Consider the following 18,763-nt stretch of genomic DNA (forward strand, 5'->3'; position numbering starts at 1 on the left):
ATTATGAAACATTTTCAGTTAAAAGAGCAGCAAATCTGACTTTATATTTATTTCATGGGCTTATGCAAGTGCACATGTGTGCGTGTTTGTTTTTTGATATGTAAGTCGTAAGCATTTTTTTGCTACTGTGGTTTTGCATAGGGAATTAAAATGTCAGAAGGCTCTCTAAAATTTCTGGTGGAAAAGAAAAGAAAAATACATTGCATCTGGAAAATTGCTAACCCCTTTGATTTACTTCTCCTCCCTTTCCCCTGTCACATTCCAAGCTTTTTCAGATGAGTGAAATGTCAACCTCCTTAAAAGACTCTTAATTCATAAAGGCAAAGTAAATTAATTGAAATGAAGATGGCTCCCATGGTTTGGATCAGAGCAAGGTCTGCTCTTTGTACTCCCTTAGAATCTTCCTTGTGGTTCCTACAGCTTTTAGGGATATGCTTAGAAGCCCTATAGGCTAAAGGATAGGAATAAATGAATTTAAAAAATTAAATTTCAGAAAAAATACTTAAATCCAGTGTCTCTTCCTAGTAGGAAAAATATTTACAGGAGTTAGATGTCTCTTGTAATAAAACCTTAAAATCAAGCAGATGATGGAGATGAGTGATGTCCTAAACAAACATCCCTTGACTTCATAATAACTCTGTTCTTTATTACTTTTGAGTTCTCTCCTTTTAGTTTTCTTCCCAGGACAAACCTGTTCAACTTTGGCCCTGAGAATTATGCATACATGCAGGAGCTCTTGTTAAAGGATTGTTTAGGCAGCTGTTAAATATCCTTCATGTTTTAAAAGAGAATGACTTCTTTTAATATATTCCTGTGTCTGGTCCATAAGAAGTTGCAAACTAAAACTTAGAAAATGTAAGACTTTCTTTTTAAAAGTTCCCAAGTTAGTAGTGTTCATGTTTATTTTCTTCTGCTTTCTTAATTGAAATTTTAATGTCCCTTGGCTAATACATTATGTTTTTAAAATGAGGGACAAAACTCATTTTTGAATCAAGTGTGCATTTCACATCATCCCTTAGTTTTCCTACTACAAGTTTTTTTTCTCATTATATTCTAATAATTAGTTGGAGACTCTGTAACTCACTTTTTAAAAATTTTAACATCTTTTTAAATGTTTTTTATAAATTAATTCAATCGGCACATTTTTTTTTTCTTTTAACATCTACAATGTGTGAAGCACCTTTGGGGATAATAAAAGAAATAATAGAACCATGGTTTTGTTCTCGATGAGTTCACAGTCTTCATAGACAGATGCATCCATAAAGTTTACATCCTCAGCCATGCTTCGCATTTTATGATGGCCATAAGAATTGAATGCAGGTTTTTTTGTGTGTGAACATTCTGACCTTTCTTTTTCATTGGATGGGTGTTATTACATATTTAAATTATTAAGATAAAATAAAATGAACTTTTGGTGCAATAGGAAAGATAAAGCTAATACAAAGGTACATAGAATGCACTTCCTGAATTTTCTCTTGCAATTTCTAAACTTATGTTAAACTTAGTTTCATATACCAGAATTCAGATCCCTCACAAAAATGTTGAACTTAGCTGTGCCTGGGTGGCTCAGTTGGTTAAGCGTCCGACTTTTGATTTCAGCTCAGGTCATGATCTCAAGGTTGTGGGTTGTGGGATGGAGCCCCGAGTTGGGCTCTGCGCTCAGCATGGAGTCTGATTATCCCTCTCCCTCTGCTCCTCCCCCTGCTCTCTTTTTCTCTCTCAGATAAATAAATAAATAAATAAATAAATAAATAAATAAATAAATAATAAAATATTTAAAATAAAAATAAAAATGTTGAACTTGTACACTTAAGAGATGAAAAACTAAGGAGTGTTTTAATTTCCTTTCATTTGGGCTCAAGTTATTAACAGTATTGATTCCTAGGAGTTTTGGTCCCTGAAGTGGTTGAGCCACTTGGACAATTGTTTCCAGGCCATTCTCATCCCTTATTTGCCCCTTCCACACGTTTTACTTGCACAGATGGTTTAAGGGATGATTCTTGTACTCTTTTCTCCTGAGCAATTTGATTAAAATTTGGTCCTCATGATAGGAGATAAATTTATTGGAGAATTAGGTAAGGTTTGCAGTTTCATTCATAAACATGAAATGAAATTTCAGAAAATGGCTTGTGGATTTTTGAAAAGATACAATTTCCTTGAGAATATTAAATAGTGATTATTTTCTTCTTAAATAACTTCTTATGAAATCAGAAAAAGAAAGCCGCTCTAATCTTTGCCCTCAGTCTTGACAACGTATCTCCAAAGAATAACAGAGTTACTTAACCTATATAACCTTGAGGAAACTCATGAAATTGAGTATATAAATTACTGGAGTGTATTAGCTTCATTGTTTCAATAGGCTGTTGATTTTTTTTTTTTTTTTTTTTTTTTTACCTCCAAGGAAGGGAGGAAGGGACATACTGATGCACTTAACAGGGTTCTTACAAAGACGATAGGTTACTGTTTCAGTATCTTTGCTTTTTTGTCTCAAATAGTAGCTGCTTATTTGACCTCCATCTGCAATTCTTTTATCATTTCCCTATATTTTATATAATGTTGTTTTCTATATAATGCTGTAGTTTTAGTCTATCAGCAGCTAAACAATGCCTTGGCTAAAAAAGAAGTGGAAAGATCGACTACAGTGTTTGCATAAGTTCTTTGAAAAATTTAAATAATGTTCTAAACTTAAGAAATAAGTTTACTACTTATATAAACTAAAATACTACTATATAAACTACTTATATAAACTAAAATAAGAAATGATCTTATTTTTAAAATCCTAGTTGGATTCACTTCTTTTTTCTCTTATTGAAATGTAAAGATGTATGCTTATTATTTAAAACATAAATGCTAACTTTCAACCGTCTCTACTTTAAGAAATTAGGCATCTAAAGTTTCAGCAGACATTATTTCCTTATAGCTATTCATATTTTGCATTGAAGAAAATATGGCTTTTTGTAAGGGACTCTATTTAATAAAACACTATATTAAATAGTATTTTTGTTCTTAGTGTCTAAGTCTCATTATATATATATATTTTATACAAGCCAAGCAGCAATGTCGCTAATGATCCAAATGAAAACAAAATCAGAAGTGAAATGCCTGGCAGTAGAGTCCTCATTTATGGCAGGAATCCTCAAAATCAGATTAAATGTGATATTGGTTTTCCAGGGTGTAGAAAATGCTCAAACAGGATTTTTTGTTTGTTTTAATAGCTCTCCTTTGTAAAATGAACATATTTGAACATATTGCCATTGTTTATCCTAGAAATATATTGCAAAAATTGTGAACAAGTCTTCAAGACAAGGGCTAGCCAATTCTTCAGTTTTACTGCATAAAATAGGAGAGAATGGAAAGAAGCCTTTTCTTTCCTTCCTAGCCTTAGAATTGTATAGCACTATGCATTCTTTAAGTTCCAGGAGCAAATAAATGACTTCACGTGAGTATTTCATGTGCATGACATTATTTTATAGCATGTCTGACTTTAAAGGCAGTACTTACTGAAGTTTTTCATGCATCTTCACACAATGTACCCTTGTAATATTTTCTCTTACTTATTTACCTTAACATACACTCTAAAGACTTAAGAGAATAATTCAGAATAATCATTGTCAAAGCATGACAAGTTTTTTTTTTTTTTTAAACATGACAAGTTTTAAGTAGAAGGCAAAAGGAGCCCCCTACAGGCTATGTATGCTGTCCAATTGGCGGACATGAAAAGAATCAAATGCTTAAACTCTCCCCAAATCACTAGAGCAGATTCATAACTTAGGTGGGAGTGCAGGTGGGGGAGGGTGTATCTCTGTTTAGAAGGCAGAGAGGATCCACATACACTGAGATGGGAAAATAGTTAGACCCTTAGTTTCACTAACCCCTAAAAGAAACTTGGCATTTTCTTTTAATTATGACTATGGACAACAAATCTCAGTAGCATTAGCAGCACTGTGAATTTGTCAACAATAAAAGGAACAGATATTTGCATATTACATTAGAGTTAATATAGATATCTTGAAATAATTATAATTCGAGTTTATCACTTGATTAGGACAGTTTTCTTTAAGGTAACTTTTAGATCTGTTGCCAGGCCTTGTTATTTAATCTATCAGTAAAGATGCACAAATATTACAAATTAATTCTGTAAGTATTCGGACACCTGTGTTTTGATTTAATTGGTTTCCTTCTTAAGCCTATACATTTTATTTACTAAAATACCTTATCTAAGAAGGGGTTCACAAGACCACTAAACTGCCAGAGGGGTCCAAGGAGCAAAAGGGACTAAAAAACCCTCTTTTTTTTTTTTAAGATTTTATTTATTTATTTGACAGAGAGAGACCAGCGAGAGCAGGAACACAAGCAGGGGGGGTGGGAGAGGGAGAAGCAGGCTTCCTGCTGAGCAGGGAGCCTGATGCGGGGCTAGATCCCAGTACCCTGGGATCATGACCTGAGCCGAAGGCAGACGCTTAACGACTGAGCCACCCAGGTGCCCTAAAAAACCCTCTTTATGTGTCAGCATCACTTCCCCATATCCAATAATTTTTTCACCCCAGAGGATGGTCATAGATTATGGAAGGAGTAGAATCAGGTACATAATAATTCCCATATTATTTCTTACTAGCAGAGGGTAGGACTGAAAGAGAATGGGGCTCTTTATTTATTTATTCATTTATTTTTAAGATTTTATTTATTTATTTGACAGAGAGAAGGAGAGAGAGACAGCACGCACATGCAGGCAGAGCGGCAGGGAGAGGGAGAAGCATACTCCCCCATTGAGCAGGGAGCCCGACGTGGGGCTCGATCCCAGGACCCTGAGATCATGACCTGACCTGAAGGCAAAGGCTTAACGACTGAGCCACCAGGCGCCCCAGAGAATGGGGCTTTTTAAAGCAGGCAGCCCCATAGCATTCATTGTTGAATGAATGGATGAAGAATTTTAATGAGGATCACTCTTTATCAGACTTCCCACTGAGTGCAGAGCCCAAGGTGGACCCTGAGATCATACCCTGAGCTGAAATCAAGAGTCTCATGCTTAACCAGCTGAGCCACCCAGACAGGTTGGAACTAGGCTTCTGAAGAAATAAAGAAGTGTTTGGGTAGTATTACGGAAGGAGTATGGCCTTAAGACTCCTAGTTCTACCACTTTTTAGCTTTAAAGCTTTAGGCTGGTCATTCAATTCCTCTGAGCCTTAGTTTTCTCATTGGTAAGTGAAAAACTTATATAAAGCTTTAAGTTAACAGGGCACTTTCACATTTATTTTCTCCTTTGACTTTCACAATTTTGTGACAATGGGCCTTATTATCATCTGCATTTCATGGTTGAGGTAATTTATAGTGAGAGAATATAAGAAATTTCTAAATCCAAAGCCTCTCCTTCTGCCTTCTTATCCTACAGATTTCCTTAAAGCTATGAAGAAAAAAGAATTAAAATATGCATTTAAAAATAATTTATTGTAGACTGTGAGGTGCTTAAATGATATACTTTTTTTTACAGACTCCAATTTTTCCTCCTATTGAGTCAGTGTTAATTTTTTTCTTCCCTCATTTTTTTAATCTTTAAATTCAGTTTTATTCAGTTAACAAACAAAATTATTGAGAACTCCCTTTGTGCCAAGACCTTAAAGAAACTAAAATGCTGGTGGGGGAGGGGAACAGGTACCTTAAAGAACTGTAATATGATAGGGACATGGCTCCTGCAAAATACTATTGGAAAACAAGTAAGTGAGCAATTAATTCAACACTTTATAAGTCATGGAAAGCTGCAGAGAAGAGGTGTTTTCAGTCAGACACTGAAAGATGAATGGGGCAGGGCGCCTGGCTGGCTCTATCAGTAGAGCATGGAACTCTTGATCTCGGGTTGTGAGTTTGAGTCCCACATTGGGTGTAGGAATTACTTAAAAAATAAAATCTTAGGGGTGTCTGGGTGGCTCAGTCAGTTAAGCATCTGTCTTTGGCTCAGATCATGATCCCAGGGTCCTGGGATCCAGCCCTACATTGGGCTCTCTACTCAGCGGGGAGTCTACTTCTCCCTCTCACTCTCCATCTGTGCTCTCTCTCTCTCTCAAATAAATAAAGTCTTTTTTAAAAAATAAAAAGATGAAATCTTAAAAAAAGGTGAATAGGAACTTACAATAATATATCATTTTACTTCTTTTTCTCTGAAAGAAAACCCAAATCAGTTTTAAAAAGCTATCTTCATGATAGTTAAAATATTTGCAATTTTTGGTTCACATCATACCACGATTTCTTCTCTAATTTTAAATATTTATTTTCCTTATTTTATTAGTATTATTTTGTTAATTGAACCAAAGTTCTCAGATTCACCAGAGAAATAATTTGTTTTATTCAATAAGGTTTTACAAGTCTCTATTCTCAAGTAATACAATGAATGGGTGCCGAACTCTTAATATTACAAAACGGAGGTTGTGAATAAATGGAAGCCATGGCCCTTGTGTTCAGGGGATATTCAGTTTAGTTGGATGGATGACATTTGCTGAAATTTGCCTCTCATGAAAATATAGCATACATATTTTAATAAGCTTTCTCTATAAATATATAACAGAAAAAATGGGGAAAAATCGTTAAGTACACCTTCAAAATACACATCTGCAAGAAGTTGATAGAAAAGTTCAGTAAGAAGAAGGTTTCACCCTGGTATACCCCTTGATCTCTGACCAAGAAAAAGACAGAAGATTCTGAGGTCACTGCAGGAAAAATACTCCCCACTCCATGAAAGGGAAAAGGAAAAGAAGCAGCAGCTGGGCGTTGCTTTTGTGTCTTTAATTTAACTCTTTGTCTGCCTCAGTATGGTCAAAGTTTGTCTCGCTTTATACAAAACTCTTGCCTAAATTCTATAAACAGAGGTTTAATGGAGGAATTGCTCTCTTATCTTGATCCCTCTTTTCCCAGCTGTGAAATTGATCGATGTTTTTAAAGCCCTAGGACGGCTCCCCTTGTAGATACGTTTTCTGGTTCAAAGGGGAAAAAAAGCAGGAAAAAATTATTCTGAGAAATACCTTAGAAGAAAATTTTAATGACCTAGGAAGAGAGCTATATAGCTAGATGTTAGTCAGAAGGTGAACCCTTAAATTAGTTTAAGTATTATGAGTGAAAATACGTGGCAAGAGAGAATTTGCCAGGCTTTTGTAGTTATGTGACTCAGATTAACTTTTTGTAACTATGCGCAACTTCCTTAGATATCAAATTCTGTAATATTTCGATTGGCTTTGGCTGAGATCACTAACAATTTAGCAGAAGAGAATCAAGATTCTGATCCCAGATGTGTCACTGATGATCAGTGCCACCTCACCTCTCAGTTCTCAGAGTTCAATTCAATTCAGCAAATATTTATTGAGTGCTTATGGCTGCCGACTTTTGTAAGTCAGAGAAAAATAATGAGATGTGAGTAAAATGTGACAAGTCTCGAGTAAGACAGCAGTACTTACAGAAAGCCATCATCATCGTTGGCGTTTTAACCAGAAGTTTGATTTAATTGCACTAAAAACACCAACAGTGTACATTGCTTTGAGGTACAGTAATTTCCACACTGGATTTTGATTTTTATCTGCATACTGGATACAAATCACAGTCCCCACGGCTTGACTTATAAGTAAAATAACACCATCCCCCACCTAGCATCAGTCATGCACATCCCTAATAGCTCAGCTGAAGGACAGCATTAGCCATTATATAAACTAATTGGGTTAATTCTGCTCTGGAATTTAGGCAAATAATGTAACTGAGATAAACAGAGGGTCACTTATGCGTCTCCTTGTACACATTTATCTACACTTCTTATTTATACTACTAAATGCTTAAAACAACAGTAGGCTATAAATTTGCCTTTTCTTTCTGATTCTCTTGGCAGGGTTTCTTACATGCTTAACTTTTAAAGAGTGGAGTTCGGTCTCCTCGCAAATAAATAAGAGAGCAGTGGAAGGAAAAGCTGCAGCTACAAAGTAGTTCTAACCCATTAAATGCAGATGGCTCACAGGGGGTTTAACCATCAGGAGCGAACACACATCACGCTGAAATATAGAGCTGTTTTCTATCACTTGTTACCATTTGAATGTCTGTCTCAGGAAAGTGAATTCCATATATCTTCCTGGCCATCAGTTGCCCTTTGAATACTCCTCTCTCTGATGTAGCTAGATTTCTCTTCAGAACTTACTGAGATGAATGAGCTCTTGCCACACGTAGAAGTGAAAGAAAACATTTCTTTCTCTGCCAGAACAGATGAGATTTGTCATTAGGAGAATGGATTTGACCTTGTAAAGTAGACCAAAGCAATTAACAAACAAACCCCTTTGGGGCAGATTGCCTTTATCCTAGTCCTCCAACAGAAACTTTGTTTTTTTAATGCCCTCACAGCTATGTTGCAAAGACCTGGGAATCTGATCACCTGAAAAAAAGCCAAACTGTGGGATAAGAAATCATCTCTAATTTAAGCCTTTGCACGCAAAGAGAATTTTATGGACACTTGAAACAATCACATGGATTTAACCTCAGCCATGATACGTCAATTACCCATTATCAATAGGTCGTATTGATCAGAAATCATTAAAGAGATCCATAAAACCAATTTGATGGCAATGTATAAACCAAAACTAGAGATAAGCATTAGAACTTACATAAAATGAAGGAAAACTCCATTTGAGGACAATTTATAATATCTAAGGAAAAGATTGATTGCGCTTTGCATCTCTCTCAACTCACTAATCTATTCATTTCCTAATTCATGATCTCTTTTCTATAGTTTCTTTCCCCCACTCCTTATCTTTCCCCTTTGCTTCTTTTATCTATTTTCCTCTTTCCCAGAGCCCATACCTAGCTAAAACCCACTCTTCAAGTCTAAAGCCTTAGGTGATATTCAGGGAAAGAGCTGCTACCAATCGCTGGGATAACAGCAGTAGTGAAAAGCGACTTCCTTGCTTTCCCTGCAGTGCACGTTCAGCCAATGCTATTAAAGTGATTGACATAATCTTGAGTAAACCCAGCTGATAAGCCACATAAAGGCTGCTCATCCACCGTGGATCTGCAACGACTTTGGTCTTGCTATTTCATTTGTCTTTCTGACCGAGTTTGTAAACCATTCAGCAATTTAGACACTTAGATACAGATTAAAAGTTATTGTTTCATCCAGAAAATGGTATTTTGAAAGTCATTCCTTCTAAAAATTTTGTGCATGTATTTTGCTCATTTTATGTTTTATTTGGCAAAATCTACCTTTGGAAAAACAAACAAAATATAGGTAAGGGGGAAGGATATCAGACTGGCAAAAAGATCTGAGATCTCAATGCATTTTTAAAAATTCAGAAACTTTACAAAATTTATTCTGGAGAGTAATAATAAATTCACATTGTTAATATTATTGTTATAATTTTATTATTATTGTTATTATTTACCAGTAGATGGCACTGCACAGGTGTCAAAATGTCTACACCAATGTGCTTTGGGGCAAGAGAGGATCATCAATCATGCTCTCTGGTGTGAAATGCCCTCCGCTGGAGTTCTCTTTCGTAGCGAGAGTTTTATATCCAGGAGTCCCAACAGGTGTATGTGAGGGAAGAACATAAATTCATTAACACTCATTTTATTTATCAAACACTTAAACAGGGCTTACTATGTACAGATGAGTAGGTTCTCTTATTTCCTTTTTCAGATAAGAAAACTGAAGCAGAGAGCGATGAAGATTCCCTAATGTCACACAGCTAGTTATGGTAGGACAAGGACTGGCTCTGATATTTGATCTAGTCGTGCTCTCTCTGCTTTGCCCTCTCAGTTTACTAACATGAATTACTTATTCACTTATTTAACATTTTTAAGGGAACAGACTTGAAAATCCAAGGTATAGAAATGGGTAGATTCAAATCAGAAAACTACAGAATCTTGGGGGGAATTGGGGGTACTGTTGAGGAAAGCAAAGAGGTCCTCGGGAGGGAGGGCATGTGTTGGTCTATTAAGAAGAACCACCAACAAAGAAGAGGAGAGGATGCCATACATAAAATTCACCAGCTCACAACTTTGCTTAGCGGCAAGATGTGGCATATTTTTAAAAGAAATATATTCTTAACATGGTCCAACTATACTTTATTTCTGGCTGATGTAGAAAATACTCTAAGTACTTTTGGCGCCTGAGTGGCTCAGTTGGTTAAGCGACTGCCTTCGGCTCAGGTCATGATCCTGGAGTCCCTGGATCGAGTCCCGCATCGGGCTCCCTGCTCGGCGAGGAGCCTGCTTCTCCTTCTAACCCTCCCCCCTCTCATGTACTCTCTCTCTCTCATTCTCGCTCTCTCAAATAAATAAATCTTTAAAAAAAAAAAAAAGAAAATACTCTAAGTACTTTTAAAACTTTAGTAAGCAGATTATAACTTGTTCAGTGTCTTGCAGCATTAACTGCAGTAACTCTTACCTCCCCCTTACTTCGGGCATCTACATCCCTAGTGACAGCTCAGAGCTTAAGCTTACCCAGAATTGTGCTATCATGGACATCTGGAAGCCCGGCTTCTCATTCCCTGGCAGTCCCCTACACCAGTCAAACATTTTAACTTAGTTTCTTCAATGTGCCTCTTATCTAACCTCATCAAATCCTCCATCCCTCAATCTTAGCCTGTTTTCTCTGACACTCTTCCATATCTACTTCCTTTCTTATCCCTCGTACACCTCACAGCCCATCCTTTCAACTACTCTTTGGCCAATACCTTCAAAGGCCTACTGTTTTCCTTTTACCACACCTGCCTCCACCTGGGTTAATGAACTAGCTAAAAAGGAATGTGTGCAGATTAGCTCCATTAAAAGAATGTATATTATCTCTACTAAAAATGTGTGTCTTCGGTCCCAAAGGGAGCTTTGCATGGCTAAGTACAGTCATTCCTGCTTCCTATTTTCCATCAGACACATTTTGAAGCTTGTCTACTCTTCAAATCTTTAATTTAATGCTCTCCCACCTCACTGCACCAAAAAGGGGGAAAAAAGCCATCCTAAGGGAACTGTCAATTTCTTGCCACTAGAGCTACAACTATACCTGTATCAATAAGTGTTGTTTTCTTCTGATTTATTTTAGGGGAAGAGATATTCCCTTTCTAACTTGAAAGTACACTGTTCCTGTGTATCCCTTCTAATCCTCATTCTGTATTGTATCCCTTCCAATCTTGTCATGGTTTTTCTGCCATCTCCTGTCTGTTTAAACTTCTTTCAGTCATTTACAACCAATCTCATTTGTTAAAAATTAGTAATAATAAAAGTTAGCAAAATATCTTCATGCCTCTTCACTGCTTCCAGATTTGCTCCAAAACGTTCTATGGAGGTATATGTGCACTCAGTATCTTTACTTTTTCATTTGCCCCTCACTGAATACTCAAATCTCTGCAATAGGGTTTGGAGTTCCACCAATCCATGAAAATTATGTGATAATGAGGGCAAAGCTCGGAGTGGTGTGACTGCAAACCCAGAAACACCAAGGATTGCCAACAACCACCACAACTAGGAGAGAGGTGTGCGGCAGATTCTCCCTCAGAGCCTCCAGACCTGCCATGCCCATCAACACTTTGATTTCAGACTCAATACGTTCTAGCTGTTATGAACCTACCAGCGTGTGTGGTGCTTTGCTCCAGCAACTCAAGGAAACTAACACAGATTCTTGGCTTCATTTGGCACTTCTGATTCTGACTACTTCCTGCTCAGGGGAGCCTTCCATGTTGGTTTCGACGGCACCACACTCCCCCAGTTATCCTAGTCCTTCTTCCTCTTTGCCCCCAGCCAACTCGTCCTCTATGCCTAAATGTGATTCTGAGTGCTCTGCTCTGGCCTCTTCTCACTGTCAATATTCTTTGCAGATGTTTTTACTGCAATAACCATAGCTTTGATCACATTCAATGTGATACAAAGCAGAGCTATGTGTCTGATCATGCTCCAGGCTCAAGACACAGAGGGAAGCTCAAATTGAACATAAAATCTTAACCCACTTCTGCTTTTATATATATATATATATATTAGATAAACATATATTAGATATAATAGATAAATATACATAATATAATTAATGTATGTAATCATATATGTAATTAATATAATTTATTTTTATTTTTTAAATTTTTTAACTTTTTAAAATTTTATTTATTTTGAGAGAGAGAGAGTGAGTGAGAGAGAGAGCACAAGCCAGGGGCAGAGGCAGAGGGAGAAGCAGACTCCTCGCTGACCAGGGAGCCTAATGCGGGACTTGATCCCAGAACCCTGGGATCATGACCTGAGCTGAAGGCAGACACTTAACCGACTGAGCCACCCAGGTGCCCCTATAATTTATTTCTTAAAGATTTATTTATTTATTTGAGAGAGAGAGAGAGAGAGCATGGGGGGAGGGGCAGAGAGAGAGGGAGAGAAGCTGACTCCCCACTGAGTGGAGCCAGCCACTGGGCTCGATACCAGGACCCTGAGATCATGACCTGAGCCAAAGTAAGATGCTTAAACTGACTGAGCCACCCAGGCATCTGAATATAATTTATTTTTTATTTTTTATTTATTTTTTATTTTTATTTATTTGACAGAGAGAGAGACAGTGAGAGAGGGAACACAAGCAGGGGGAGTGGGAGAGGGAGAAGCAGGCTTCCCGAGGAGCAGGGAGCCTGATGTGGGGCTCGATCCCAGGACCCTGGGATCATGACCTGAGCCGAAGGCAGATGCTTAACGACTGAGCCACCCAGGCGCCTCAATATAATTTATTTTTTAAAGCACTTTTAGGTTCACAGAAAAATTGAAAGTACACTGTTCCTGTGTATCCCTTCTTATTATTCACATCATCTTGCATTAACGTGGTACATGGGTCACAATTGATAAGTCAATTTTGATGTATTATTATTATTAACTAAAGTCCATAGCTTATGTTAAGTTTCACTCTTTGTGTTGTACATTCTGTGAGTTTTCACAAATACATCTACCATTACAGTAGTGTACAGGATAGTTCAGCTGCCTTAATATCCCTCTGTGCTCTACCTATTCATCCCTCCCTCCATCTTAACCACTGGCAATCACTGACCTTTTTTTTTTTTTTAAGATTTTATTTATTTATTCATGAGAGACAGAGAGAGAGAGAGAAGCAGAGGGAGAAGCAGGCTCCCAAGGAGCAGGGAGCCCGATGCGGGACTCGACCCAGGATCCTGGGATCATGACCTGAGCCGAAGGCAGACGCTTAACCGTCTGAGCCACCCAGGCGCCCAATCACTGACCTTTTTAATGTCTCCATAGTTTTGCCTTTTCTAGAATGTCATATAAATAATTATACAGTATGTAGCCTTCTCAGATTGGTTTCTTTCATTTAACAATGTGCATCTGAGTTTCCTCCAGGTTTTTTTTTTTTTTTTTTGTCTTGATGGCTCATTTCTTTTTGTTAAATAATATTGAATGGATGACACACTGTTTATCCATTCACCTAGTAAAGGACAGCTTGATTGCTTCTAAGTTTTGGGAATTATGAATAAAGCTGCTGTAAGCATTCATGTGAAGATTTTTATTTGGACATAAGTATTCAAATCCTTTGAGTAAATACCAAGGAGCATGATTGCTGGATTGTACGGTAAGAGTATGTTTAGTTTTGTAAGAAATTGCCAAACTGTCTTCCAAAATGACTGTTACTTCGCATTCCCACCAGCAATGAGCAAGAGTTCCCATTGCTCCACATTCTCACAGCATTTGGTATTGCCAATGTTCTGGATTTTGGCCATTGTCATAGTATGTAGTGGTATCTCATTGTTTTCATTTGCGATTCACTAATGGCATTTGATGCTGAGCATTTTTCATATGCTTATTTGCCACCTGTACATCTTCTTTGGTGAAATGTCTGTTCTTTTTTTTTTTTTTTAGTTTTTGAATTTTAGGAGTTCTTTGTATATTTTAGATACAAATCCTTTATCATACATGTGTTTTTTAAAGATTTTTTTCTCCTATTCTATGGCTTGTCTTTTCATTCTCTTGACAGTGTCTTTCACAGAGAGAAAATTTTAAGTTCAATGAAATCTAACTTATCAGTTTTTTCTTTTATGAATCGTGCTTTTGGTATATATAAAATGTCATTGCCAAACCTAAGGCCACCTAGATTTTCTCCTATATTATCTCCAAGGAGTTTCAGAGTTTTGTTGTTTACCTTTGGGTCTTTGGTCCATTCTGAGTTAATTTTTAGAAAAAGTGTAAGGTCTATGTCTGGATTCACTTTTTTGCACATTGATGTCTACTTGTCCCAGCACCATTTGTTGAAAAGACTATCCTTTTCCCCTTGAATCACCTTTGCTCCTTTGTCAAATGTCAGTTGACTACATTTGTGTGTGTCTTTTTCTGGGATACTTCTGATTTTCATCTTCTATTATTTTAACTTCCCTATGAGAAGCCTGAGGTTCATTCTTTATTCTCTTCTCTCTCATAATCCTGTGCTAAGCACTTCACATGTATTATTTAATGTAACACTACAGTAATCCTGTTCTACTATTAGGACCATATTAATAGTGAGAACCTTAGTTCAGAGACAACTCTACTTATATAAATAGACTGAAACATCTTTATTCTTAACCCCCGTGATGTATTACCACCCACAGCTCACAAGCAGCAAGCCAACTGGACTTCTGGATACGAACCCTCAACCATTACACTAATTTCTACATATATTTTGAAATCATAATGTCTCTTCATCCTTATGGCCATCATATTAATTCAAGCACCATCACTTTTCAGAAAATTTACTAACAATACTCTCTTAATGGATTTCTTGCATCCAGTCTGGCTCTATTCCAGATTGTTATTTCTTAAGCACAAGTCTGATAACACTAAACATAAAACCATCTCATGGCTCCCCATCACCGCGAAAGAAAGCAGACATTCCAAAATATGTTTACAACTCCCCACTCCATCCAAATCTCAAATTCTGCCATAATGATCTGTTTGTACTTCTCCACGACACTGCCTATGCTTAAATCTGCACCTTTCTGCATGTGGGTCCATTTGTCACTGATGGTCTTTTTTGTTTCTTTACCCGACTCTTTTCCTTCAGATTGTAATTTAAACATCATGTCTTAGTAGAGTTGCCAGATTTAGCAAATAAAAATACAGGACACCTACTTAAAGTATTGCATGATCATATTTATATTAAAGAATTATTCATTGTTTATCAAAAATTCAAATGTAACTGTGCATCCTCTATTTTATCTGGCAACCCTATGTCTTGGGGAAGCCTTGTCTGTAACCCCATCACCTAAGATTGGGTTCATTACTTCTCTGATCTGCTCCCATAGCCTCCGATGTGTATCCCATCACAGTACTCACTTCCTGTCTATTATTCATGTAATACATGCATCTCTGCCACCATCCTTAAGGACAGAAATTGTATCTTTTCCAGCAGCATATTTCCAGCATCTAGACATCCAATGCTTAGTGCTCAACAAATGTTTATTGAGTGTTTTTAAATAAATGGATTCAACACATTTAATTCTAGCCCTTTGTCATTGCAGTTGCTATTAACTGTGTGTACTATTAAGATATATTTCATAACTAATTTTGATATATCTAGTTGAAATTGCTTTTTTGTCTTTAGCTTTTGAAGTTATTGGTTTAGAATTTTGTTTATTTATTTATTTATTTATTTATTAGAGAGTGAGCGGGAGAGAAACAGCATGAGAGGGGAGAGGGTCAGAGGGAGAATCAGGCTCCCCGCTGAGCCGGGAGCCCGATGTGGGACTCGATCCCAGGACCCTGGGATCATGACCTGAGCTGAAGGCAGTTGCTTAACCAACTGACCCACCCAGGCGCCCTTGGTTTAGAATTTTGTGAAATTATATAAATTACCTTCAAGTAATTCCTGGCCAGCCTCAGGTCTCCCAACCATAGAGACAAAAGTATGCGCAGTGGAATGGTGAGCTGCCATCTAGACAGCAGCAAGCTGGTGGGCTCCTCTCATTTCCAGAAGCTGGAAGTGACAGCTGAGATGCCAAATGTTGCTCATTTACCTCATCGAAGGGGAAAAAAATCATTATTTTCAATATTAGTCATCTACATTGATATTTGTTCTCCACAGTGTTTCAAGGAACACTAATTCCCCATGTTGATAGTAGGTGTTCTTCAAAGGCAGACATATGGTTAAGCTTGTTTTTCAGCGGGGTAGCATAATTTTTAATAGATTTCTGACCTCTAGGAATTTTCAGAACTTTTAACATGTCAATAGTGAATCTTCAGGAGGTGATATATAATACAGGGGATTTTGCTAGTCTAACTAATCACAGAGGCTTTTCGTTAGTTATCACCTAATTTGGAAATACTAATGTAGATTTTGACGTGATCCTCAGGGTAAATGAGTATATCGACCAGATTTTATTGTTAAAAACAGGCTCTTTGGAATGCCTGACTCAGAGATGTGATTATATAATTTATCTAATAGACCCAGCTTTATTAGGTCACATTCATCTGTTTTGAGCTAGAGCTCCAAAAAGTTTCTAAAATAAATGTCTTCAGGACTTAGGGTATATAAAATAAAGTTTGTATTTGACACAGAAATTGGTAAGCCCATACTATAAGGAGCTAAGGAAAATCTTAGAGCAGTTATATATAATTCAGATTGCTGAATATTTAGTATTATTGGATTTTAAAACAAGAACTTCAAAGGTAAGATACACTTCTCACTAACGAAAAGCACATGTGATACAGCTGAAGCCCCTCCACCCCCCATAGGCAATAGTCAGGGCAAAGTCGGTGTGGGATCAGAGTACTAGGCCACCTGGGAGGTGCAGTTTGAGGGCCCTACCTTCCACATCACACTTACCTCCATCACCTGAATGAGGTTGAGTGTTACCAGAGGGTTAATATATATCGTGTTGCATCTGAAAGGTGGCACATTACCTATTAACCCAGAAGTAAGTATGAGTTTGTTTCTATTATTGTTAAATACCATAGCACTAATACTTAATAATAATTTCCATTTGTTTAACCGCATATGCCAAGTACTATGTCCGTTGCTTTACGTGATGATAGTACAGCAACTAATACTTTTGAACACTCAGTGTGCTTTGCACAATGCTGAATTTGCTGTTTGCATTATTTCCTTTAAGTGCTTCAATAACTCTTTGGAGTAGATCTCACTATCTATATCCATTTTATGGATGATGAAAATTCAAGTGGCTTACTCAGGAAGGCATGGTACATAGCTCTGAGATGGGCTTTGAAATGGTCGCTATCTGGGACACCTGGGGAGCTCTGTGAGTTAGGCAGCCGACACTTGCTTTCAGCTCAGGTCATGATCTCAGGGTTGTGGGATCAAGCCCCGCAGGCGGCCCTGCTGTCAAGCCCCTCGTGGGACTCCATGCTGGGTGTGGAGCCTGCTTGGGATTTTCTCTCCCTCTCCCTCTGCCCCTCTCCCATCTCTCTCTCTCTTAAAAAAGAAAAGAAAGAAAAGAAATGATCTCTATCTGTCCTGCGTGTCTGCATTCTTAAGCAGGACTATGCTATTTTAATGCCCCAGTTTGGATAGATCTCAGAACGTGATGTAGGTATCCTTAATACCTTTTTCTCGTGGAAGAAACTGAGGCTGAGAAAAGATATATATTTTGACCAGGACGTTGAGGTAGTGGGAAAATAAAGGTAAAAATTATGTGAAACAAAATGAGGGTTCTAGAGGGGAGGGGGTTGGAGGGATGGGTTAGCCTGGTAATGGGTATTAAAGAGGGCACGTACTGAATGGAGCACTGGGTGTTATACGCACACAATGAATCATGGAACACTACATCAAAAACTAATGATGTAATGTATGGTGATTAACATAACATAATAAAATAAAATTTAAAAAAATTTATGTGAAACTACGAAAGTAAGCATAAGCACCAAAGGTAAGGTCTAGGGCAATAAGAACATACAGTTTTTGGCTGTGTGGAGAGGTGAGCAGAAGTAGAACAAAAATGGTCAGATGAATCCCAAAGGGCAAAATGTTCTTCCTAACAATTCTGTTTCAGACTTTAAGGAAAATCTCCAGCAATTTAAACTTGTTGATACTTTATATCTAATTTACAAACTGTATAAATAGTAAAATAAGTTTGATGTAATATGATTTTTTTTTTTTCTGCTAAAAGCATTAGGAAATAGACCACTTGAGGTCAGGGTAACACCAAGAAGAATTTCCCAGCACTAAAATGAACCACATTGCAAACTCTTTCTAAGTGCTTAGCAATGTCCTGAACTGCCTCCATTTACGCGAGGCTTGAAAAACCAAAGGGGCCTCTTGTGAACATTTTAACCACAGAGAGGAGTGTGCTTTAAGAAAATATATCCAAAGCAATATAGCAAGTGCTGGATATAAGTTGGTGAGTCTCCTTACTTAAAAACAAGTGTCAATAAAAGATATTCTTCCTGTTGAAAACCCAAATAGTTCCATCTTCAGACAGTAAGCTTCTGAAAGCCATAATAATGAAATATCATATGTTTAATGTTCTTTACTTTCTGTAATTGGTTTTTAATTTCTTCCATTATTTTTTCATATATGTACTATATCATTAAAGATCTCATGATTTCTTTTATTCAATGTCTTATTGAATGCCTGAGTAATATAGACGGATATTAATAAAAATGGACTTTTAATGATCTCCGACATTCAGCTAAGAGGCTTTGGAAAATAGAAACTAAAAATTTGTCATGGCTGTTGCTTGATTTCAAACAACCTCCCTTTCAAGCAAACTTCCCTTGGAGAAAATGATGTTTCAGCTCCTACAGCCCAGATGCAGGTGAGATTATTAATAACAGTTGATATATC

The sequence above is a fragment of the Leptonychotes weddellii genome, chromosome 5, assembly GCF_054177405.1.
Source record: "Leptonychotes weddellii isolate Sample4059 chromosome 5, ASM5417740v2, whole genome shotgun sequence".
Classification (NCBI taxonomy): Eukaryota; Metazoa; Chordata; class Mammalia; order Carnivora; family Phocidae; genus Leptonychotes; species Leptonychotes weddellii.